The 24,725-nt window shown below is 38.5% G+C and overlaps 1 protein-coding gene across 23 annotated transcripts in view; it reads right to left on the reverse strand.

Annotated features, from left to right (window-relative positions):
• The window catches only part of ZBTB20 (zinc finger and BTB domain containing 20), an 862,801-nt gene that overhangs the window by 393,252 nt on the left and 444,824 nt on the right, over positions 1–24,725 (reverse strand). For all 23 annotated transcript variants that reach the window (XR_009496015.1, XM_059890169.1, XM_059890161.1 and 20 more), the window contains one exon: positions 9,252–9,299. The gene's annotated coding sequence lies outside the window, so the exon portion shown is untranslated. The remainder of the gene's footprint in view (positions 1–9,251; positions 9,300–24,725) is intronic.

Here is a 24,725-nt window from a genome sequence, read left to right on the forward strand (position 1 = left end):
ACAGAGCACTCTGGAGGGAGGTGGCTGGAGACTTGGGCCAAGCCCAAGGACTAGTGCTCAGAGCCCTGAGACTCTCAACTGAAAGAAAGCATTAGGCTTCTTCAGGCTTGATGGCTGTATGAAGCCTCCGGATTTCAAAGCTTTCCTGGGCTGACAAGGACTTGCTAATTTCAAACATTCTAACCAATTACTCTCACAAAGAACTCTGGACAATAATCAGAGGAGTAGGGTGGGAGTGCTGGGGAGGAACGGCCCTGCAGGTTTCACTCTGCTGCTCTGCCCCTCACCATGGAGTCCATACTCTGCTCCATGAGTAAATAAAGACAGTGAAAAATACAAATGTGCTCAATGGGTCCTCCTGGCTGTCTTGTTCTCAGTAATGGGATACATAGGGACCCTGTCCTGCATTTAGTCCAGTAATTTCTGATGGTGTTAATTAAAAACTTTTGATGCTGATTTGAATGGAAAATACCTCAAACAGTGTTTTCTTTATTGAATCACAAGTTCTGAGCCATGGATTATTAGGTTAAGCTCTGTCATCAGTGAGACCAATATAAACGCTTTTCATACCATCTGCTTTGACAAATAATAATAATAATAATAGTGATAAATGAGAAAGAAGAGAAACCATTTGGATTGACTCTTTTATTTTAACCTGTTTTTTAAAGGACTAAATTGAAAATCTGTGTCCCTGAATGTGGAACATATGATTTTTTAAAAATCTTTTTTTTTCAAATCCTTGCAGAACATTCAAATCACCCAATGTTCCAGGACCTGAATTTTTTATATTTTAAAATGGGGAAAGCTGCTTAAAATAAGTGAATCAGCTGCTAAGTGATTTCTCTCTGTCTCTTTCCCTACTCTCCCTTTCAAAAGGCTGGAAAAATACTTAAAATGGTGTATGCAGTTGATATGTGCTGCTTAAGAAGCTTAATATAATTACGGAGGACTCAGACTTTCTATTTAAATACAAGATAGGCAAGGGCAATAGAAGCTGAGTTATGAGTATGCATCTCTTGTGAGGTATGGGGAATGTTTCCAAACGTTTAATCCACTGAGCAAGGTAAGGGTGCAAAGCAGTTATCCACAGGTTTCTCTATCCTCCTGGAAACCTGAGAAATCCAGAGAGCAATGTAAGCGGATCGTGTGACAGATGCTGTGCAGGAAGGAAGCAGGCGAAGAAAACTCCACTCTGCAACCCAAAGCTTTTGTGAAGCACTAAGCATACCACCAAAACATCCTGATTGATTTCTAAGATTTGTCTCCAATTTTGTTTTTAATTTTCACTTTACACCAAGGCTTGAAGTCTTGGACACCTAGTTTGAGAGTTCCCTTGCATATCGCCTCACAGATGACATCTTTTCTTTTTCTCTTCTGTGTTTCCATATACCTATCATTTTCCATTTCCTAACCTGTTTATTCAAACTGTCTGTAATATTATCTGAATCCTTGAAAGACCACAAGATTTTCCTTCTTCATCCTGAAGGTCTTCATCACTCATGCTCTTGTTTTGATTTACAGATCTCTACCAGTGGACAATTCTGAAAGAGATGGGAATACCAGACCACCTGATCTGCCTCTTGAGAAACCTGTATGCAAGTCAGGAAGCAACAGTTAGAACTGGACATGGAACAACAGACTGGTTCCAAATAGGGAAAGGAGTACGTCAAGGCTGTATATCGTCACCCTGCTTATTTAACTTCTATGCAGAGTACATCATGAGAAACGCTGGGCTGGAAGAAGCACAAGCTGGAATCAAGATTGCCGGGAGAAATAGCAATAACCTCAGATATGCAGATGACACCACTCTTATGGCAGAAAGTGAAGAGGAACTAAAAAGCCTCTTGATGAAAGTGAAAGAGGAGAGTGAAAAAGTTGGCTTAAAGTTCAATATTCAGAAAACTAAGATCATGGCATCTGGTCCCATCACTTCATGGGAAATAGATGGGGAAACAGTGGAAACAGTGGCAGACTTTATTTTTTGGGGCTCCAAAATCACTGCAGATGGTGATTGCAGCCATGAAATTAAAAGACGCTTACTCCTTGGAAGGAAAGTTATGACCAACCTAGACAGCATATTCAAAAGCAGAGACATTACTTTGCCAACAAAGGTCCGTCTAGTCAAGGCTATGGTTTTTCTAGTGGTCATGTATGGATGTGAGAGTTGGACTCTAAAGAAAGCTGAGTGCCGAGGAATTGATGCTTTTGAACTGTGGTGTTGGAGAAGACTCTTGAGAGTCCCTTGGACTGCAAGGAGATCCAACCAGTCCATTCTAAAGGAGATCAGCCCTGGGTGTTCTTTGGAAGGACTGATGCTAAAGCTGAAACTCCAGTACTTTGGCTACCTCATGCGAAGAGTTGACTCATTGGAAAAGACTCTGATGCTGGGAGGGATTGGAGGCAGGAGGAGAAGGGGACGACAGAGGATGAGATGGCTGGATGGCATCACCGACTCGATGGCCATGAGTCTCAGTGAACTCCGGGAGTTGGTGATGGACAGGGAAGCCTGGAGTGCTGTGATTCATGGGGTTGCAACGTGTCGGACACGACTGAGTGACTGGACTGAACTGAACTGAACTGAAAGAGGATGAAGTTCTCCATAAAGGCTAAGCGATTTGGCAAGTCTTCTTTCCTTCCCTCCCTCACCACAGGCTGCATTGACCTCACTCTCTTGGAAAAGTTTGCAGAATTGGCCTCCTAGCCTGGTGGGACATGATATGATCCTTCAATAATGACAAAGACAATGATAAAAATAACAGAAAATACTCACAAAGCAGGTGAAGCACAAAGCAGGTGAAGGGAATGCATAGGGCAACAGAACTAAAACTCCAAAAGGGAAACAGGCGTGACCAAACCACCACCCGAACTCCTTTGTTCACAGAATTTATGATTTTGCTCCCAGAGAAAATTGATAGGTGACATTGTCTATAAAGAACTAGTAAATGTAAATTAACAGATATGAGGCAAATGAATGCACTTCATGATGATTTCCAGCTGAAATGATCTTTTTTTTCCTAGAGACCAAGTTTTTGTTAAACTTAATCCTTACTCTCTTCCTTCCCCAGCAGCAGAAACATCTGGTCGGTTTTAGATTCCCCTTGGATTTCCAACTTCAAAGGGAATTATAAAGAATAACAAATTCATGTACCAGCAGTAAAAAAAAAAAAAAAATTAGAGCAGCAGGAGAGAATGGTAAAATTGTCCTTATTTGACTGCTAGTGACAGGCGCCACAGGCAGAACTAGGAGAAAAGACAAAGGCAGGCTCACCGGGTGACAACCTGAGTTCCTGGAAAAGACTGAATCTTTGGCTATACTCAAATATGCACAGGCTCTTACAAACTCAAAGGAATTTTCTCCTTGTGTAAGTGAAAAAGTATAAAGAATTAGGAAGGTTAAAAAAAAAGAAATGGGTTCACATGTACCTGTCACGTAGTAAGCATCAACAAAAGTTTGTTGAAAGAGTGATCAGGAGACAATTGTAAAGATTCACTTAACCTCTGGGTTTTTAACTTAATTTACAGAAAATTGTATGAGTTCTGATTCCACGAAGGGCTGGACAAGCCATCCCAGAAATAACTCAGGCTCCTAAGAATCCACTAGATCGATCATGTCCTCATAGAAGATCAGACCTCCCAGGGTTTCCAAAAAAGTCTGCTTCTTCCTTGCTCTGGTTCCTTATTAAAGGATGGGCAGAAATCAAAGTCCTACCAGAGTGGAGGAATAGAGTTTGAATGAACTATTGATAACTGTAGTTGTGCCAACTTGTGCTTGACATCACTTTATAGAATTGGATTTATCTTTCTCCTCTGTCATTTTCTTAGCAAAATTGAAATATACCTCCTAGAGTGTAGGTCTTGATGTAATCAGAAATTAGAAAATGAGAACAATTAAAGAAAGTACAATTTTGCCATTGTAATTACCCCTTACAAATAGCCTTTCCTCTTTCCTGTTTTATGTGCACTGTGTACAACAACAATAAACAGATATGATTATCCAATCAACTTGTTTGTGCATAAAGAGAGAGAAAGAGTTAAAAGCTAACGTGTCTTTAAGTAAGTAATTATATAAGTCTTTAAACTTAGCATTCAGCGGTTATAGATCTCCACATCACAAATACATGAGGTTGATTCATAGTGAAAGCATTAGTCACTCAGTCAAGTCCAACTCTTTGCAACTCCAAGGACTGTCACCCACCAGGCTCCTCTGTCCATGGGATTCTCCAGGCAATAATAATGGAGTGGGTTGCCATTTCCTTCTCTAGGGGAGCTTCCCAACCCAGGGATCAAACCAGGGTCACCGGCAATTTTTGCAGGCAGATCTTTTACTGTCTGAGCCACCGGGGTTGGTTGATTCATAGAATGGCCATCAAAAACTCAAAAAGCAAATGACTTCTGATAAAAAAGTATACATCAATGGCATCTTAAGAATATTTCATAGAGTAGGATAAAATAATAGAATCAGTTCTCTATGGAGCCCAGCATGATTTGCTAATGGAGTAGTCCCCTCAAAAACGGACCATCTCAAAGGAAGTTCTATATATCATAGACTTTGAGTAATCTCTAGTGAAGGATGAAACAATGAAGACTTCACATTTCCAATGTAAAAGAACTGAGCTGGCTGCAAAGTCATCTCCTTAAATATCTTTGCCTTGAATGGAGTCTTCATCCTTCTCTCACCCCTCCAGGTAAGGGAGAGAATCACCAAAGTTATCTCAGTAAAAGCATGCTGTAACTCCCATCCTTGTGTTAATTGTGCATGATTGTATGTTATGTGTCTAATAAAATTTATCCAAAAAATATGCCAACTTCTTCAAAGATGGGTCTGGTGGTATGAACAAAACATTTTTTTTTTCCTTTTGTAACTATCTGTATTTAAATCTAAATTAAAGTCTTGGCTTGATGGGGGCATTTGCAAAAAATTTCCTGCCCTATTTAAGTAGAATCATTCAACCATGATTTTGAACTATACTACAGGGAAGGATATAGAGAATATGGAATACTACTTTATTTCAAGAAAGGTTGTTTTATAGCAGATGTAAGAACTGAATAAACACCAGACCCCAAGGCCAAGCATAAGAATATGCCACACACACACACACTAAGAATCAAACACTATTATTAAGCATAGTAGTAATAATAATAGTATCTGTTATTGTGATGAGACACTTAAGGTTCACTTGGGCATAATGAATAATACTTTAGCTAGAAAGAACTATGGGTAAACTTCCTCTTCTCCCTAAAACCCAGTTTATAGTCTAGGTTTATATGACATGAGCTATATAACCCAACACCACATGTAAGAGAGAATGCAGGAAAAAGTGAAAATTTATGCCTTTATTTCAGTTGTTGTGTTGGCAATATCAATCTTAAAATAATGATGAAAAGTTAACTCTTTCCAAATATGGGTATTTTGGGTTATGGTGAAATAGCAGTAGCTTTAAAACAGTATAGTAGCTAGATCCTACCTATCTTTTCCTGGAATGCCCACTTCAACACCAAGCTGTCAGATACATTCCTGAACTTTTGAAGACATTATAATGATGGTAATGTCAGGCCAGGATAAAGAAAAACAGAAATGATCAGAAGACTGAGGGGAAAAAGACATGAGATGGAAAAAAAAAATAGTTCGTATTGTCGACACCATCCAGTCTAGCAATTTTTACAGATGCTTTCTGTTTGCTTGAGACAGTTTATTGCTTATGTTATTTCTTCTGTTCCTTTTTTTTCCATGTGCTTTCCTCCACCAACTTTGTTCAAAAATATTTTGTATGTGTCCATACTGCAAACCCTCATATCTTTCTAGATTTAGTGCAGTGGAAGAATTCTTATTTTTTTTCCTCTAAGGGTTAAGACACATCAATATTCCAGCTACTCACTTTCAAGGCCAATGGAAAATGTGCTCCTAAGATTAAATAGACCTGAGTAACACATAAATCCAGTTTATACTGATGCAGGATGGTACGCAGTTACTCACATCCTGAATCTCTGATGAGTGGAATACACCTGTTGGAACCGTCACTGACCTGCAGGTCATAGACAGCCAGGCAGGATAAAACCTTCACTACTGGTCCTCTGCGGACAGCCTCGTTGCATGAAGCATTCATCCTTGTGGATTTGGGTGTATAGGAGGTGGTCTAGCTATAGGAAACTGACTTGAGGCTCTTTAAATATTCTGAGGATAAACTAGAGTAATACACATAGGCACAGAGGCAATGAGTATCCCTTGTTCTGCAATGCACCATCTCCCTCTATGCCCACTTTCCCAGACATAGTGCTTTTTTTTGAAAAATTATTCAGACTATTAATGTATAATTCCTCCCTTTTCAGACTTCTTAAGTGTCCCCTTAGGAAGAAGCCTTTTGTTTTGGCCAATTAAAACAAACAAAAAATACCTATAAATGTTTAAATCCGGTGTTACATTTGGTTTAAGTAGGTTCGCCATATTTATCTAGGATGTGTTGGGTGCAGCCACGCTGGACTTCTCAGTAGTCAGAAGGTTACGTTTCGTTTCACCTCAAATATGGAATTATATACAGCATAGGAGATATGCAATGATGAGTGTAGTTAGTGTGGTATTGATCTGGCATGCAAATCATCATCCTAAGTTTGAATCAAAGAAAAAAAAAACACCCCCCCCCAAAAAAAAACCCCCAAAAACTCATCCAAGAAACCTAGCCAAACTTGTAAAATATCTCTGTAGTCAACTAAATTGCCCTTTGGCTTACAGATGTGCATAAAAATGTTTTGAAACACATGTCTGAGATTTATGATCAATGTTTACATTTCAGAAAATATGACAGTAATACTCAGAAGAAAAATACTCCTCTACATAATGATCTGAATGTTTTTAACATGAAAATGTAGAAGGTTCTAATGGGCCTGAAATATTGATGGGCTAAATGCTATAATGACTGGGGTTTGCTTCAGAAAAACATGGAGGGAGCACAGGAAAACAACAGGCCATGGCTTTAGTCACTGCACAAGCTGGGTCCTGAGCACATGGGATTCATGGTAGCGATCTGCCTACACTCAAGTATTTCAAATTGTTCACATAAACGATTTAAACATTTATCCTGATTTGAACTTTCATTTACTCACAATTTATTGACTGATTCATTTACTTTTTATATATAAGACTATGGAAACAAAAAATGAAAACAAAAATAAGAAAATACTCTTGGACATTTAGGTGAAGTAAGCTATTCTTCAGAAACAGTATATATTTATTTAAAATGGTGGTTATAAGGACTATGTAATTACATGTAGAATTCTTAGGTTAAATTTTGAAAGCAGGATATAAAATTATATGGAAAGTATGATTACAGCATGTTTTAAAAAATATATCCTCAGGGGAAAATGAGAGTAAAGAAATATATCAAATGGTTATTAATGGTTGGATTTAAATTATAGAAATAATTACTTTAATTTTTCTTCATTTTACTCCAATGTGTTTTTTCAAATTATTTTTAATAAGCATGTATCATTTTAAAATGAAAATAAATATTTATTCATTAGTGGATAAGATGTGCTCTCCTTTCCGAAGGAGCTTTTCATTTACTATAACAGAGAATCTACAAACACCCAGCATTGCCCTGATAGTTTAAATCTTCATACCTAGATGTGAAACACACCCATCAGATTTTATCTGATCATAGAAACATAAAGAGCTTTCTGTGTGTTGGATAGAAATAGGAGAGGAACTGGTTTTTTTGCAAGCCAGAAAACGTGTGAAATTCAGGCCATTTTGTGATGAGATCACTTCACAATGAATGCAAAGGGAATGACTAAAGTTACCCAATGAGCCTCTCCCTTGAGTTCTAAACATTCACACTGATAGGAGTTTCTTTTCGGGCAGCATAACAAGCAAAGTTTGAAGTGAGAGTAGGGCGTCACAACCTAAAGGCTTGTGCCCTTCACTGGCAAGATGGGTACCTTTAGAGAGACAGATAGATGTACAATAGAACTAGAAACAAAAATAAAAGAAGAAACAAAAATGAGGCATTCATCCTTGTGGGTCTGGGTGTATAGCAGGTGGTCTAGCTATGGGAAACTGACTTGAGGCTCTTTAAATATTCTGAGGATAAACTGGAGTAAAATACACAGGCACAGAGGCCTATCTATTGTACAGATAGATGTACAATAGAACTAGAAACAAAAATACAGTGACATCTGTAGATTATGTGCGATAGATATGGAGAGTCTCTGCTAGAAAGCTATCTTTATTACCCAAGAGATTATTTCCCTCATCTTATGCACATTCATACAAACAGAAATCAAGAGTATAGGTGCTAAAAATTTGGAGAATATGATGTTCATAACTAAATAGGCCTGGCCAGGGCCAGGCAGAATATATTCAGATGCCAGGCAAGTCACCCTTTCACTCTTTCCTCTCTGGTATAACTGTCAATTCATTTCTATGCAGGCTAATCTCTAGTACACTCAACTCTTTCAGGTCCTGTCTTGATGATGTTCTACCAATATTCCCTCAGTCCAGACCTGCACTCTCCTCCCAGCCACTGAACTCTCAAGAATTCCTGAAACTCTGAATTTTAAAACTTTACAAATTCTCACAAGACACATAGACCTCGTTTCAAACCTAGGTTCCCTTGCAGCCTTGATGTTGATCCTCTTACTTAACTGGTAATGTTGGTGGTAGTGGTGAGGGTTTCATGTCCCTTGTGTTTGTGGGTATACACAGGAGCAATCATTGATTCACATGAAGCAAATGCATTTCAAATTTGTAGCGTATCATCAAATAATAGCAGGTAATTCAACACATCATAAAATATGTTTGGAGAATTTTGTCTGCATAAGGCAAAAACACCCAGTGTTCCACATGGAAACATCCATGTTCAGCTTCACCAAATCACCTTCTCTGTCCACTCAGGGGACTCCTTTGGAAATAGACATATATTATCTCTGGAGAGTTTTTCAAGCAAGTCCTTTGAATACTTCCCCCCGCCCCCGTGCAGCAAAATCAGTGTAAACCGTCTGCTGAACTCTGTGACAATAGGTTCTTAAGATCATGTTTCTTACCATTCTAAATGATGGTATTTCAAATGAATAAATAGGAAATGGAACAGGTACCCTTCACCAATGTCAAAATACTTTCTGTTCAAATCTAGCATTTGAGGTGGTGGACATGCCACAGCTTTAGGTCTAATTCTTTCTGAGGTTGGGAGAAATATATTTGACTTCTGTGCACCTCAATATTTTGGGTCGCTGTTTAGAGATGATGAAAAGTTGCTTACCAGACAGCAATGTCACGAGGAATATCCAGTTAGTGATAGTGAAGCATTCTGAAATGAAAAGAATATGGTAAAATGTATGACAACATGGCAATCATAGAAAATAACACATTTACTTCTCATTCAGGACACTGGCATACTGACACTATATAAAAATAAAGGATGCTCCCCTTTGGGAATGAAAATACAACTGCACCCTGAGAAAGGGCTTTTGTATTTGCCTGTGTGTTTTAACTTTAAGGCTCTAACCAGTTGTAACCAGTTGTGAAAGACTTGCTGCCTATTTCTGTAATTCACTGTAACTTGTGTTGAGAAAGTTATGTTTTATGGTTAATTATCCATGGTCTGTTTAAAAAAATAAATCAAACCATTGTGAACCACCAGGATTTGCAGCTCCATTTGAACTTCACTGTACTTTTGATTAAACATTTTGTAAATAAAAACAAACTGGTTTCTCCTTGTTTGGGGTTGTTTGTTCCTTGTGTTCTGGATATAAATATTGTGGCAAGAGTGGTGGAACAAGCTATGGATTATTTACCCCTGGTTTCATGAGTTGTGAGTTACTGGCCTTATCCTCTTTCATGTGTATAAATAAATGTATAGCATTATATTCCAAGTCCTGTAAGACAACTGGAATGAGTGAACTGAAACCTTTTAAAACCAAAACCTTTTATGCTAAGTCACAGAGCAACAAAACAAACCCCAAATTAACATTTAAAAAGCTTCTACTGTGGAGAAACAAAATCCCCAAATATTATATAATCTGCATTTTAAAAATTGCTTTCCTAACAAGCAGCAAGTCTATCAACAATTCCACATGGAGGTCTTTCCACTGCTTTTATAATGGAGATGCCATAGACGGTTTTACCAGAGATCACCTCCCACCCACAATATCACCATCAGAATGAAGCCCTGAAAATAACCAGAATGATAACTTAAGCCAAAATTGATTTAGAAAGATCAGGAGTTACTGTAGCTAAAGATAATGAAACATTATAAAAGAAGAATTCTGTATAAAACTTGTCATCATCCTATGACTTATATAAATAAAAGAAGCCTAAAAAATAATTGCCTAAGCAAAGTGAGTAAAGTCAAGATTCAAAAGACCCTGTGGCAGAGTGTAAGAGGAGTATATTTGAGACCCATAATCATATGGCCCTAACATTGCATTTGAACTCAATAAGGATCCCTAAAGTACCTTGCGCAAAATTATGTTTGTTAAACGATCCAATGGTCTGTGCATCACTGACCATTAAAAAGGACTTCCAGGAAAGATATAAAATTTCTTTCTGCAATTTGTTATTTTTTTTAAAAAGATAGAGACAGGATAATAAGGGCTTTCTTATAAAATGGGGTGGTCGTCCCTGACTGAAGTTTGAAGAGCACTGTATTTGATCTCATCTGACCCCTTTATTACTATCATGGCTTACTGCTTACTTGCATAAGCACTAAGAGGGGACAGTCACTGCAGCTCACAAAAATATTCAGGTAAAATATTCCTAAAGCAGCTACTGTGTGCTGGGCACAACTAGAGTGATTCATGTTGAAAGAGTATAAGTTACTGACTGAGGTTCTTGTTGCAACATTTAAAAATATCTATTACTATTGCCAATAGCAAAGAGAAGCCAGGTTTACCCTAAGAGTTGTAAAGGACTTCTGAAAAATTAGAAGAAATTTAAATTTTGCCCTATCTTCCTGTATGCCTGGAAATAGAAAGTTTAGGCTTGCCAACCCTTCCTAGGCCTGGATCCCATACTGCAGAAGAAAAGCTAGAAGTAGCTTACAAGTTCCCAGGGCCATGGTTACAACCAAAAAAGAGTGCTGTTCCAAAGCAGCTGGAATTAATGGGGCATTGAAAGGTCAATTCTTCCCTAAGTATGTTTCAGAGAGTGTGAAAATCGACTGAGAGGGAATTGAAAGTTATTCTGAAAAACTGAGGCAGGAAAAAGTCCAAATATGTTTTACTCAAAGACGTTTTCCCTACTCTTTTGATAACCAGATAGCTCCAAATATTTTTGACAATCAAGAAAATGCTCCTCCATAGAGGAATAAGGTTTCATTTAAATTCAAGCAAACCTATTTGAAAATCAGGGTATTCTAAATGATTCCCTGTATACAGAACTGTAGACCAAAACTAAGTGTTTGGCTACAGATTAATCATGTTAAAATTACATTATAAAGAAACATTCTACGTGGTGCAGTATTCAATTTGATAATCAACTACACACATACAAAACTGCCTATTGGAATCCACACTTACCTACAATTGAGAAAACCACAATTCAAAAAGATTAATGCACCCCAATGTTCATAGCAGCACTATTTACAAAAACCAAGACATGGAAACATCCTAAATGTCCATTGACAGATGAATGGACAAAGATATGGTATATTTATATAGTGAAATACTACTCAGTCATAAAAAGAATGAAATATTGCCTTTTGCAGCAACACGGATGGACCTAGAGATTATCATACTAAGTGAAGTAAGCCAGACTGAAAAAGACAATATCATACGATATCACTTATATGTAGAATCTTAAAAAAAAGGATACAGATGAGTTTATATTCAAAACAGAAATAGACGCAAAGACATAGAAAATAAACATGGTTACGAAAGGGGAAAGGGGGAAAGAGATAAATTAGGGTTTGGGGATTAATATATACTCACTATTATATATAAAATAGATAACCAACAAGGACCTGCTGCACAGTAGCAGGGAACTATACTCAATATTTTATAATAATCTATAATGGAAAATAATCTTAAAAAGAATTACATATAACTAAATCACTTTGCTGTATAACTGAAACTAACACAACACTGTAGATCAGCTATACATTAATAAAAAAGATTAAAAATACGAAGGACACAGAAAAGATATATGTGTAAATATATATGTGAATATCTTGCTTAAAGACTAGAATATTGTGACTAATTTTCATTATGTTTCACAAACAAATCTGTCTGAATTATAGATTCTTTCAAGGAAAAAAATCTGAAAGGAAATGTATTTACAAAATACTTTAAAAACATATGCTAGCTTAATCATTATTCATATTCAGACAACAAAAGATGTGCCCATGTCATCATACATACAGAGATACTACAACCCCAGTGATCTTGATCATTCAGTTGTTACAACAGTGAACCACATATTTAGATAATGAAACCTGAAAAACCAGACAAAACTCTCCTGGCTTTGATTTTTATCTTTATGCACCAGGCTTTTCCATACAAAAGGAATCCAAAATTCAATAGCTAACATATAAGAGAAAGTCAAACAAACTAGGAAATAGCCTGAATCTTTCATAAAAAGTAGAGAAAAATCTACCTTCTTCCTTTAGTAAATCAAATGAACCAATTCCATAAGGCCTTACCATCCAGAAGTAAAGTATGATCTAAAGGAATGATACTGATCCCAAATACACAGTGATCAAGAGCTTCAGTAGTTCCTACTCAGATCCATCCTCTCTCCGGCCCCGCTTCACCTTTCCTGATTGCATTAAGAACCCTCAGAACTACTAGCACACTACTCCTTACATACCTGATCTTTCCTCTAGCAGAAATCTCAGAGTGCCTAATGCTGTGCTCACTAGCATTTTGTATCTATTTGAAAACCATTTGATAGGCAGAAGCTGAAAGGGAAGAACAAAACAAACCTCCAAAGACCTCTAAACTCCCTCATCAGACAAATGCCTGGTGCCCAGAGGACATCAGCCAGTTAAGTTGAAACAAAATATTGTAACCGGGAAGGAAGACTGATAAACCTCCTACAAATCTCACCATGTCCCCATTTGGGAAGGGAGTTACTCCAGTGAAAAAGTAGGGGGTATAGCAAAGAAGTGAAGAACAACAACAACAAAAAACACTTTATTATACATCGGAGACTTAAAGGCAGTGCAATGATCCCAAAGGTGTTCCAGGGAAGAGTGCGACAGAAAGTTCTAAATGAGAATTCCAGAAACTACAAGTTCTTAAATGGATCTGTTATTTAAGGGATGAATTCTGTAGGGAGTTTGAATTAAGTGTCTGCTGTAGCATCTAGATGTTTTCTCTTTCATTAAGACTTTGGGGTTTGAATATACTTTGTCATGAGAAAAAAAAACTGTAGGGCTTTATCCAGCCCCCAAAGTAAAAAGCAAGAGAAAGACAGGGTTTATATAACCAGCTTTTTACATAAATATTACATCAGGATACATTTCAAATGAAAACACACACATACACACACACAGCTGTCTTCCTTATCCTTTCTATTTTAAAATTCATTTCTTACTTTAAATGTTGTTGATTTTTCACAAAATAAGTAAAAACCAAGTCAGCATTAAACACCTCAGAATAATTTTAGTCTTATGTTACCTGGAAAATTTACCACATCATGGAGGGTCACAAAATCTTGATTTAAAGCCAGTGAAGGCACTGACAATTATGGGATGTTTTGCTGCAGCTCAGGGCAACTAGAAATGGTCATGAATGTTAGCTAACTCCCTTCTCAACAGTCTGAAAAAAGGGAAAAAAAACTGTAAGTTTTCCCCATCTGTTATTTCCTTTTTTTTTCTTTTTGGCTGTGGAAAAGTAAAATTATGCAAGAGCTTTTGAATGTAAAGGCTGTGTGTGCTTTTTCCCTTTTTGTCTCTGTGTACCGGTTATGCGATGTTGCGTAACTGAGTACAGAGTAGGCGGTTAGCGTTTACTATTGATTTACACTATGCCATCTAATGAATTCAGAACACTAAAAAGAAAGGAGCAGGAAGGCAGGGAAGAAAAAAGAGAAAGAGAGAAACAGGGAGAGGGAAAAAGGACCAAACAGAGGGGAGAGAGTAACAGTCAATTAGAGAAACAATTCTAACATCTGGAATAGCTTCATTCTTATTACCTTTAGCTCTGATTTTCAGTTATTGTTCAGGTCTCAGAAAAACGGATTTGAGTTAGTGACCCCAATATTCTGATCGTATGTCTAATGAGGATTACTGGCAGGAGAGTGCCTGAAAGTACTAATGTGTCAAATCACTTGAAAGCAATTCCACTGCACTGTCAGACTTCTCCATATGCTCCTGTTGTCATTCTCTCGATACCTTTGGGAATCCATACCTGTGCTAGCCAGTGCTATGGTCTAACTAGTTTACCTAATAGCAAACGTCATTTGAAAAACACACAGAGATATCACCAGGGCAAAGAGAAATATCTTCAGTTTTACCCTTCCCCTTTAAAAATACATGAAGAATGCATATGGAAATCTTTGAATAGGTCACTATTTTACTTTGGAAGAACGTATAAGTGGAAGTCGCTCAGTCGTGTCCGACCGACTCTTTTGAGACCCCATGGACTATACAGTCCATGGAATTCTCCAGGCAAGAATACTGCAGTAGGTAGCTGTTCCCTTCTCCAGGGGATCTTCCCAACCCAGGGATCGAACCCAGGTCTACTGCACTGCAGGCGGATTCTTTACCAGCTGAGCCACAAGGGAAGCCCTGGAAGAAGATATATACACATTATTTGACTAAATAGAACAGCCCAATATAGGGCAATGAAAGAGAAACAGTCAATGAGAAAAGATTCTAAACTGATGAAGATGCTTGTAAGAGAAATTTCAATAATTTCTAATATTGTGTTTATGGAGAGCACCTAAAATTAACTTTTGATATGGATGACTACAGACATCTCCAGTCCTCTGAGCCTGTCTGATGCTTCTTGTGCCACATAATGAGTTCCCAAAGCTGAGGCTAGAAAGTATGGGTGAAGTTGACTGTGCTGCTAGGCACAGGACCATCCTGTACCTGAGTACCCTCCTATGGCTGAGGACAATCACTAAGATATAAAAAGAAATAGAAATTCTCTTTATTAGCAGCCAGTTAGAGAGCAAGGCAGTACCCTTCTTGAATGTGTTTGTAAATGGTGACTAGAAAAAAAATCACAGGAGGTCACCTAAAGGAAAGAACAAGAGTTTAAGGTTACATTTCTGATCCTCCAATGTTCTCTTTTCTCCCATTTCAGCTTAGAAAATAAAAATAGATGCCTACTCCATCCGTTTTTCAAGGATGATTCAATGACTGGCAGCCATGTGCACACAGTTTATACCTAGTACCTAGCACAGTGCTTCAGAGAAGGCAATGGCACCCACTCCAGTACTCTTGCCTGGAATATCCCATGGATGGAGGAGCCTGGTAGGCTGCAGTCCATGGGGTCGCTAAGAGTCGGACACGACTGAGCGACTTCACTTTCACTTTTCACTTTCATGCATTGGAGAAGGAAATGGCAACCCACTCCAGTGTTCTTGCCTGGAGAATCCCAGGGATGGGGGAGCCTGGTGGGCTGCCATCTATGGGGTCGCACAGAGTCCGACATGACTGAAGTGACTTAGCAGCAGCAGCAGCACAGTACTTGGTACATTCTCTATGTTCAGCAATACTTGTTGAAACAGTAAACTGGTTATGGAAGAAAGAGCCCAGTAGGAATAGTATACTAGAAAAGCCTCAGAAAACATATGTCAAAGATTTACAGAAAATCTTAGGCTGTGCTTAGACTGTAAACACAAAATAATGATGTAGATAAAGTGTCAAACAGTTATTTGGGATCAGTTGACTTCAGTTTCATTTTATTAGAAACAAAGCTTAACAAAATTGCAATACTAGTAATATCAGCAAAGTTTTGTGTTCATTTCCACCATCCCTTTGGACTATTTTTCATTTCAGTCTTGGGCACAGAAAAATCCATTTTAATTTCCATGGACACATTCTAAAGGAAAAGTCATGGGATAGCAACATAATTCATCTTTTAAAAAATCCTGAGAAGAATGCAGCCATTTAGTAATGGGGGAAAATATAGCTTTTTGTTGAAGGGCAAGGCAGGTTGAGTTTTGATTAGGTTATGTAAATTTAAATTAATAGAAGGGCAACCAAGAATGTACTGATTTCCATTTTCTTGGTTACACAGGAGTTTTAAATTTCTGGATTAGAAAGTCAGAAATGCCATCTTTCAGCTAATTGGTGAATAAGACCTTTAGAAAAAGAGTTGCAAGTATAATATTCCAGTTGAAGATTTAACTAAAAGTGTGTTTGGCAATGGTAGCCATAGTACTTTCTATAAAGTGGGGCTACATTCTTATTAACTCATCTGGGACTAAGCATGTACAAATCAGTAAAAACTTCCCAAAGTTTTTTTTTTTTTTTTTATCATTAGTATGATCTAATCTAATTCAGAACTTCCTTCATCAAGCATCCAAGCAGCAGGTCAACAAGATTATTCCATGTGCTGCTTCATTTCATGGATTCTTAAAAGTGGATGAGACTATGCCTGGACCCTTTACTTTGTATGTGAAGATTATGATGCTCAGAAGGTAATTTTCTCAGGAGTTTATATTTTGAGACAGAGCTGAGACTTGTACCTAAGGCTCACAGCTCATTTCTCCACAGGACAGAGTAAGTCAAAGTTGCGTAAAGTGAATCTTATTTTAAATGATATAAACAGAGATTTCAAAAGATTTTTTATAAGATAAAGACTACTTACATTATATAAAATGTTCCCCTCAAAGCTATCTTATAATTTTCCATCTTTAATCGGAGTCTCCTCTTCCTCCCCTTTTTCTTCCTCCTTATTCTTTAGACCTTTGGACTGAGTCTCTCTTACTCTGTTTCTCACTCATTTATCTCTATACCTGGCTTTACCTGGTGACTCAGATAGTAAAGAATCTGCCTGCAATGCAGGAGCCCCAGCTTCAGTTCCTGAGTTGGGAAGATCTCCTGGAGAAGGAAATGGCTACCCACTAGATTCTTCTTGCTTGGAGAATTCCACGGACAGAGGAGCCTGGTAAGCTATAATCCACGGGGTTGCAAAGAGTCAGATGTGACTGAGTGACTTACACACACTGGCTTTAAAATCTTCCCTTTTTCTCACTTTTTATCTGCTTCTACGTTTATTTATTAGTCTTCTTCATAAAAATGATTTCTTTTTTTAAATGTGTTTTGAGAGTCTCAGAAATCTTAAAGGATGAAAAGGTTTGGGTTTAGCACTATACAACAAATAGGTATTTGGTATACATTTAAATGTTTTATAAACTGAAACAAGGTGCTGACAACCTGAGGGTAACCTACAGCTATAGACTTTGCCTGTGTGTCCAGACCTCCAAACTGCTGGGGAGGAAAGTGAGCCTTGTGTTACAGGAATCTCATTCAAGATAGAGAGCAAAGGCTCACAATCTCCAGACATGACCACTCATTTTTCTATCACATCAGTTTCCTTTTCTTTCTTTCTATTCCTCAGTCAAAACTATTTTGAGACTGATTGTGGCATAGCAGGAAGAGATCTAGAGAAGTTCTAGTGACTTAATGTGGTTTAATGACATTGGCCAAACTCTCAATGCCAGAAAAAGACAGAGAGTTGCATACTAAATCTGCAGATACACAGAAAGTGAAGTCTGAGGAGGTTCAAAGTGAGCTTAGATCTGATAAAGAGATCTCTGTATAACAGGGACATTGCTGCAAGAATCATTTAGATTGTGTCATTGTTTCCTTTATAAAGCTTAACTCCTGTGGGGTTTACAATTCAGTTAAAATGATTGGCTCTAGGCTGAAATGCAGCTGTAGATATCTTAGAGTGGGAGGTGTCCCCCCCGACCTTGCCCCTTCCCTCCCCTGCTTATTCCCTAACAAAGAAGGTATACAGCAACTATTTAGCCATTTCAATGACATCTCCAATACTTTGGCCACCTGATGCAAAGAGCCAAATCATTGGAAAAGACCTGATGCTGGGAAAGATAGAGTGCAGGAGGAGAAGGAGGCGACAGAGACTGAGACGGTTGGATGGTATCACCCAATCAATGGACATGAACTTGAGCAAACTTGAGGGAAGCCCGGCATGCTGCAGTCCATGGGGTCGCAAAGAGTTGGACATGACTGAGCAACCGAACAATAACAATGTCATCTGGATTCTGACTGCACATGCGTGTGTGCTAAGTCACTTCAGTTGTGTCCACCCCTTTGTGACCCCATGGACCGTGGCCTACCAGGCTCCTCTGTCCATGGGATTCTCCAGGCAAGAGTGCTGGAGTGGGTTGCCATTTCCTCCTCCAGAGTTCTTCCCAACCCAGGGATCGAACTTGCATCTTTTAAGTTTCCTGCATTGGCAGGCATGTTCTTTACCACTTGTGCCATTTAGGAAGCCCTTTCTGGCCGCACACCTCGCCCTAAAAAAGAGTAGGTGCTAATCAAGGAGACTAATCTACAGTGAGTGAAAGTGAGTAACATCCACTATGGAAAGGATATGAAGCAGATACAAGCATGGGCAATAAGTGGATGTTTTCTTATTTCAAAAGGCTTAATGTACATCACTTGGATAGATATTTCATTACACTTTATTGGTATGAATAGGATTCTGGCAATACTTTGGTAAACGTCTACCATTTCTATTTCTTGACTAGAAAACATTATAATTACAGGATGCAGAAATTCCTGGTGGTTTCCTTAGATCTCCTTCTTTGTAAGCCCATTACCAGGGTAGCTATAATAATCAATAATATTTTAAACACCTTATTCCTATGTCTCTAGCATTGGTTAATGTCTATATCATGATGTTAGCTACAGTGGTGAGAAGGGTTAGGAGGAGGAAGTCCCAGACAGAAGTTAAAATTAATAGGCCAGAAGTAAACTAGCATTTATTGAATACATATTATGTGCTACATCCTTCCATGATATCATTCATTTAATACGAATCCCCTGTGAATTAAGACTGGCCTAAGTTTCATAGATTAGCAACCTAGTTACAGAGCTGTTAGCTTAACTTGCTTAAGGACACAGCTAATTAAAAAGTTGCAGTGAGGAGAGTTAGGACCTACTGGACTTCCATGGTGGTTCATATATAGTGTAATGTACCACAAGGCCAGGAACAGAATATGAAGCCATCTAACCAAAGAGAAATTCTCCATACCAATGATGAGAACCAGTAAAAGTCCCAAGTAGGGGGTGGGAAGGATGCTGCTACTGCTAAGTCACTTCAGTCGTGTCCGACTCTGTGCTACCCCATAGATGGCAGCCACCAGGCTCCCCAGTCCCTGGGATTCTCCAGGCAAGAACACTGGAGTGGGTTGCCATTTCCTTCTCCAATGCAGGAAAGTGAAAAGTGAAAGTGAAGTCGCTCAGTCGTGTCCGACTCCTAGCGACCCCATGGACTTCAGCCTACCAGGCTCCTCCGTCCATGGGATTTCCCAGGCAAGAGTACTGGAGTGGGGTGCCATTGCCTTCTCGGGAAGGATAAATGACTCCTAAAAAAAATAGATTCTAGCTTTGCTCTTGGCTATGACAAATCCTTGTTTTCCAAACTCATATCTGGAAAATGTTCCTTATCAAAGGTAAAGAAATGCACAATTTCTCAGGAATCTTTAAATCACACCAGATATTTGAGTGTTTTTAAAAATTCCTTTAAAGATTTATACTGAATAAAGGTAAAAAATATAATAAAATTTGACTAAAATTTGATGATTTGCATATTAACAATTGATGTATCTATGTATGTATATTTGTGTCTATGGGTGTTATATACATTTTTCCTTTATGCCAAAGTTTATGATAGTTATTGTACTATAAAGTCCTTGACAAAGTCTAAACAATGGATCTGAGAAGCCAGGAGAAAAGGAACAAAACAAAGAATAAGTAAAGGAGAAGCATGTGTGTGTGTGTGTGTGTGTGTGTGTGCGTGTGTATGTATGTGTATACATAACTTTCCTCAGAATTTTAGTCCAAAAATGTTTAAGCTAAATAAGCCATAATGCTGTAAGTCTACATTGTATATATATATGTTTGTGTGCATACATTTTTTTACTCCTTGCCAAAATTTTGGGTAATTACTATAAAATACTTGACAAAATCTAAACAAAATCTGAATATGTTAGGCCAGGACAAAGGGAAAGAAGCAAAGAACAAGGAAAAAGGAATTTGCCTGTGTGTGTGTGTGTGTGTGTGTGTAGACAAAAAGTTTTATTATGTTAATCTGGCAAACAGTTATTTTTCAAAAGTCTGCTTTTCTATCCTGAATCTTTTATATGTAGACATATTATTTTATACTACTCATAAATAAACACTTGTTGAAAATAACATTAGAACACATCAAGTAAATAAGAGCAGTTCTGAAAAGTCTATAGTTTGAAGTACTATTGAGTTTACCAACTTTACACATTGCTAGGAAGTATTCTTTCAAAATAATTAATAAAATGGAGAGTATACTCCATTTTTCACACACTACAGGCTTTTGGAATGAATTTTTCACAACTATATTAGTGTGTGTGTGTGTGTGTGTGTGTGTGTGTGTGTGTGACATAGTATTCTCAAGACCTCTGGGACACTTTTCTTAATAAATGTTTAAACTCAAAATTTGGTGAGGAAGTTAAAGTAATAGCAGCAAAACAGGCCTGAAAGGAAGAATGAACAGTTCTTGCTGCTGCTGCTGCTAAGTCACTTCAGTCATGTCCGACTCTGTGCGACCCCATAGACGGCAGCCCACCAGGCTTCCCCGTCCCTGGGATTCTCCAGGCAAGAACACTGGAGTGGGTTGCCATTTCCTTCTCCAACGCATGAAAGTGAAAAGTGAAAGTGAATTCGCTCAGTCTTGTGCGACTCTTAGCGACCCCATGGACTGCAGCCTACCAGACTCCTCCATTCATGGGATTTTCCAGGCAAGAGTACTGGAGTGGGGTGCCATTGCCTTCTCCGGAACAGTTCTTAGGCAGCGCTAATTTATTTCTCATGTTCTAAAGAGTCCTTGCTCTGTCCTTCTCTCCTCTTCTTGCTCAAGTCTGAATGTGTTTGAGAGCAAGAAGGAAGAAACAGTAGCTTCTGGCTTCAAAGAAGCACAGAAGAGGAGAGAACGAGACCACCTTCTGGGCCCCCATTTCCTGCCTTTATAAGGAAAAGCAATAGTAAAATGATCAACAGGAAAATCGATGACAAGGACTTTGACAGTTCTGTGGTGTGAGGAAAAAGTGGGATTTGCATCTGCATAATTTCAGGAACTTTCTTCACAGTTGAGCTTCCCTGGATATTCTCATAATGATGGTGAAAAAGTCACATGATCTGCTGTGGGAAATAGGTGAGATTTATAGGAAAGAGGAGGCACCCTTTATTTTCATATGGTATTTAAACTCATGATCAAGATGTAACTTTCAACATTAAAGAAAATTACCCAGTTAACTCGAACCTGCTCAAAATAACTCACAGTACCCTCCCCACTAAAACAAAACAAAATAAAGCAAAACTCGCAACCAGTTATTTTGACTGGTGCAAACAGTGACATGAAAGTAACAGATGGAAGCCCAGTTTTACTCACACAACATACTCACTAAACACAATCACACGCAGTCCCACGAAAATAACTTAACAATGGTGACTATGGCCTTATGCTTCAAAATATCTCCTTGAGGTGGGTTCCTTAAAGACTTCAGGGGGTTTGTGAAAAATAACATAGAATGAAACTAAGTCGTCTGTCCATATCTACAGATGGGAAAGAGCTGCCAATCACAGCCTGCAAAGAAGAGTAATCTTGTCACCTTTGTCAAGTCCTTTCTCAGGATTGGAACAGGTGTTCTTTTCTTATGCATTATTTTTTTGTTGTCTGGTAGTATTTTTAGGAAGGGTGATGATATATCTGTACTTTTAAAAATACCACACTACATAGCATCTAAAAACTTTCATAAATCAAATAATTAAAAGTAACAAATCTTCCTGCTAATTGCTCCTCCAAGTTGAAAGAAAGGTTATTTTCTTACCTTACACCATGCCTTCCGATCTGACAGTGTCATTCAATCGATAATTTCAATGTCAGTTACTGATTTTCACCTCTTTTATTAAAAAGACTTCCAGCAATAATGAAATGGTGCTGATCTGCTTGTGTTCACTCTATATAAGGTCTATATTTATATACTTTGCTTCTATTTGGATCTATATTTATCTGCTTTATCTGCCTACAGAGCATCTGTTTCTCATACACACAGACATATATTTATATATATACACACATACTGTATATATATATATAGGTTATATATAAACACACATACCCACAAAAATGTATGAATGTATGCTAGTGTGCTTACTTCAACAAGCATGCAGGTGCATACATACTCAGACACATGACAAATATACAAAGAACATAAATGTACATGTAAACAGAGTTGCACAGCGAGAAGGATACCGCAACACTAGGCCTGTCTAGATATTTGGCTCTTGGCCTTTGAAGTTTTACACACTGCTGAGTGACAGCTATGTTCAACTCTGGGAAGAAGAAAAGTCTTCAGAAGGAAAAACTATATAACTAAGTAGAGAGCATTCATTCTGATTTATTCACTTTTAAGATGAGAAACAGACACTGCAAGGCTAAGAGTAAAGATTTTACAGCTTTTCAGTGGCAGAGCTGGAAACAGAAATGGGGTCTTTGCCTCCAGTACTCTTGCCTGGACAACGCCATGGATGGAAGAGCCTGGTAGGCTGCGGTCCATGCGGTCGCTAAGAGTCGGACACGACTGAGCATCTTAACTTTCACTTTTCACTTTCATGCATTGGAGAAGGAAATGGCAACCCACTCCAGTGTTCTTGCCTGGAGAATCCCAGGGACGGGGGAGCCTGGTGGGCTGCTGTCTATGGGGTCGCACATAGTCGGACATGACTGAAGCGACTTAGCAGCAGCAGCAGCAGCTTCTAGACACTCTTTTATTATGCTGAATGGAAACAATGAAAACATTTTGATCAAACCCAATATCATCTTCTAATTTCCACTCTTTTCTAGTTTCCCCTTTCCTTGCTGCATGAAATCTAAGCAACCAACATTAGTGGTACATTAGAGGTACCACTGTACCAAATGTGCTATTTCATTTAATTTGCACAATATCCCTATAAAGCAGGTATTATTATTCTTACAGATTAAAAAAAAAAAGGCTTGGTGGGTTAAATAACTCATTCAAAGTGACACAGCTCATAAGTAAAAGAGCTGAGCTCCTGTGATACTCTGGGGCCCATGTTTTTTCCACCATATTATAATGCTTTTCTTAATATACACCTCAATATCCTATGAACTTCTTCTCTGCCCCACAGCCTAACCATCATACAAACCTAATAACTGGTCTGTCTCAAACACATAACAAGCCTAAAGCAGAGATTTTCTCAGACTAAGAAAACAGTAAAAAAGAATGGAACAGGTATAAGTTACATGTCTCCAGTATGCAGCGCACATCCACTACTGGAAGCTGAAACATGCAAAAGGCAGATCGAAAAATTATCCCATGGGTAGTCTCATGTGATTTAAAGTCTTAATAACTTCTAGTCTATGAATGTTTGATGTCATTTTCACCAAAGGAGTATAGCAAACTGATGAAGGAGATCAGTTGGGAAACAGAGGCACAAGAAAGCAAAAGGAAGACAGACACTCTCGTCTCTTTCTCCTCTCCTGGGGCAATGCTTCTAAAACAAACACCCATCAAGATGTACAAAGCTAGATTCCATATATATGTGTTAATATATGGTATTTGTTTTTCTCTTTCTGACTTACTTCACTTTGTGTAATAGACTCTAGGTTCATTCACCTCATTAGAACCAACTCAAATGTATTCCTTTCTATCAGATCAGATCAGATCAGATGAGTCACTCAGTCGTGTCCGAATCTTTGCGACCCCATGAATCGCAGCACACCAGGCCTCCCTGTCCATCACCAACTCCGGAGTTCACTCAGACTCATGTCCATCGAGTCAGTGATGCCATCCAGCCATCTCATCCTCTGTCGTCCCCTTCTCCTCTTGCCCCCAATCCCTCCCAGCATCAGAGTCTTTTCCAGTGAGTCAACTCTTCGCATGAGGTGGCCAAAGCACTGGAGTTTCAGCTTTAGCATCATTCCTTCCCAAAAAATCCCAGGGCTGATCTCCTTCAGAATGGACTGGTTGGATCTCCTTGCAGTCCAAGGGACTCTCAAGAGTCTTCTCCAACACCACAGTTCAGAAGCATCAATTCTTCGGCGCTCAGCCTTCTTCACAGTCCAACTCTCACGTCCATACATGACCACTGGAAAAACCATAGCCTTGACTAGACGGACCTTTGTTGGCAAAGTAATGTCTCTGCTTTTGAATATGCTGTCTAGGTTGGTCATAACTTTCCTTCCAAGGAGTAAGCGTCTTTTAATTTCATGGCTGCAGTCACCATCTGCAGTGATTTTGGAGCCCAGAAAAATAAAGTCTGACACTGTTTCCACTGTTTCCCCATCTATTTCCCATCAAGTGATGGGACCGGATGCCATGATCTTCGTTTTCTGAGTGTTGAGCTTTAAGCCACTGTGTATATTTACCACAATATGGTACTGATGAGCCCATTTGCAGGGTAGCAATGGAGATGCAGACATAGAGAACAGACTTTTGGACACAGGAGTTGGGGAGGAGAGCATGGGACGAAAGGAGAGAGTAGTATGGAAACATGTACATTACCATACATAAAATAGATAGCCAATGGGAA

This window comes from Bos taurus, chromosome 1 (genome assembly GCF_002263795.3).
Source record: "Bos taurus isolate L1 Dominette 01449 registration number 42190680 breed Hereford chromosome 1, ARS-UCD2.0, whole genome shotgun sequence".
NCBI classification, from domain to species: domain Eukaryota; kingdom Metazoa; phylum Chordata; class Mammalia; order Artiodactyla; family Bovidae; genus Bos; species Bos taurus.